At 36.4% G+C, this 2,331-nt stretch overlaps 1 protein-coding gene across 1 annotated transcript in view; it reads right to left on the bottom strand.

The window, feature by feature from the left end:
- The window catches only part of LOC125028827, a 16,106-nt gene extending 14,024 nt beyond the window's left edge, over positions 1 to 2,082 (bottom strand). The window contains exon 1 of the mRNA XM_047618359.1: positions 2,012 to 2,082. The gene's annotated coding sequence lies outside the window, so the exon portion shown is untranslated. The remainder of the gene's footprint in view (positions 1 to 2,011) is intronic.
- Between the last annotated feature and the right edge of the window lie 249 nt (positions 2,083 to 2,331).

Raw genomic sequence — 2,331 nt, 5'->3', positions numbered from 1 at the left:
ATCATCATCATTATAGTCTATCATGATTTTCGATTCCCTTTGGCCGAAAGATATGCTTCTTCTCGACCGTTATAAGGGATCGATGACGTCATTCCCTGACACGCTACTGCCCCAGCGGGTTTGTTATCTGATAGCAGGAATTGACACATTTCTGACGCAGGTAAAGTATATATAACATGCTGCACAAATTGGTGTATAATAAAACACTCTAGACTTGGGTTCTTCAAAGTACGGATCGCCGAATTATAATAATAATAATAATAATAATAATAATAATAATAATAATAATAATAATAATAATAATAATAATAATAATAATAATAATAATAATGATAATGATAATGATAATAATAATAATAATAATAATAATAATAATAATAATAATAATAATAATAATAATATAATTATCATAATAATTATAATAATGCTAATATTAATAATATATATTATGTAATATATAATATATAATATACTATTTATATATAAACATATACATATATATACATACATATATAATATAATATATATATATATATATTTACATATATATTTATGAGCTGAACGGTACGAAAGAATAGACATCCTGGGTCGTAAAGGCAGTGTACAAAATCAAACTGAGTCGTGATGAAAAAAGTTTGAAAAGGCCTGCTCTACACAAGTGCATTATTTGGTGTGCGAAATGTGTCGAATAGTGTATTGTCGTTATTTCTATCATTTTATCAGCACGGGAAAGTTTTTTTCTTCTTTACATTCTTCTTCTTCTTTTTCTTTCTTATTTTCTTCCTCTTTCTTTCTTCCTTTCTTCCTCCCTTTCTTTCTTCATTTTCTTCATCTTCTTCCTACCTTTCTTTCTCTCTCTTTTCACCTCCCTTTTCTTCTTTCCTTTCTTCGTTTTCTCTCTCTCTCTCTCTTCATCCGAACTGCCAACATACTAACGACAAATATTTCGCGCAACGGCCAAACCCCCGACGAAAAAATCAGCTGATCCGTTCCACTCTACTAAGTACGACCGACACGTATAATCTCAAGTCTCGCCTCTCCGGTCATTCACGAACCTCAATGCATGGCAGATCGCATGACGGGAGAATCATGCCTTTATTTATCGCGAGTGAGACTGGAATGATGAGGCAGAAAGGAAAAATGGACACCAGTCTTTAGGATTTCGGGGGGGGGGGGGTGTTGGAAGATTCGTGACGAGAGAAAGTCATTCGCGAAAGAAAATGAGAGAGAGAGGGGGAGAGAGGGAGGAGAGGGAGGGAGTGGGAGAGGGAGAGGGAAAAAAATGAAAATAACAGAAAAAAAAGAAAGAAAGAATGAATAAAAGAAAACTAGAAACACCTAATCAAAAAGCGTGACAAAAATACACACACGCAAAATGCAGGCGAGAAATAACAAGCCGACATTTTGACCGGGGGAGTACGAGCGCAAAAAAAATACTATACGCTAACAGAAAACGGTAATAATGACGTTCTCGATCTGATATCATGCGGTGACTCGTATTTTCTCTGAGGTCGTTTGTCTTTCTGGTCTTACTGTTACTCGCTAGCATATCGGGATGATCTATTAACTAAAAAAAAAACGGATGACGGAGATATATTATCACAGGTACATCTTTCTGCATAAATAATCTGACAGTGTTCGTTCGGTTTGCTGATGGTTTGGAATTTTATAGTTGCTGTGATGTCGGGCGAGACCTCTACCATCTGTAATAATCTCCAACTGTAAGCTTCGATCTTCTTGTAAACGACTTTCTCTCCTTTCTCTTATTTTCTTTTCTTTTTCTTTTGTTTTTGGCCATTTCTTCACTTTATTCGCCTTTGTCGCTTCGGCTTCGTCCGTTGAATAACACGACCGCCATTCTTTACACGGCACACGATTCTTTTCGTTCCATTGCTTATTAACCTCTTCTCTTTGACCGTTACTCACAGAAGCACACAACACTCCGTTTTCTCCTTCGCTTTCACCTCTAGAAATACGCACACAGGAGTTTAAAGGGCCGTTACGTGCACACCGTTTCGAGCCGTAAATTTCTCCGCCTCCTCCTCGCTTACACTGAGGCCGTCGCGATGGACAACACCCCTGCTCGTCTTATCACTTCTTAACATACTCTTTCCTATCTTATCGCCCTTATCGTGTCATTTATCTTTATTGGCTTTCTATCCAGCCATGAAATCAATTCTCGTAAAATACATGACGCAACATGGATTAGCTTGTGACTTTATTTATTTCTCCGGGGAAAATATGTATGTGAATATTAATCTTACGTATGCCTCATGATATGGTTCTTCAAAACCTTATCGGCGATGGATATAACCTTATCAGTTTTGAGAA

Source organism: Penaeus chinensis, chromosome 9 (genome assembly GCF_019202785.1).
Source record: "Penaeus chinensis breed Huanghai No. 1 chromosome 9, ASM1920278v2, whole genome shotgun sequence".
NCBI lineage: Eukaryota > Metazoa > Arthropoda > Malacostraca > Decapoda > Penaeidae > Penaeus > Penaeus chinensis.
The sequence above is the reverse complement of the archived record's forward strand: the minus strand, read 5'-3'. Positions and strand labels throughout refer to the sequence as shown.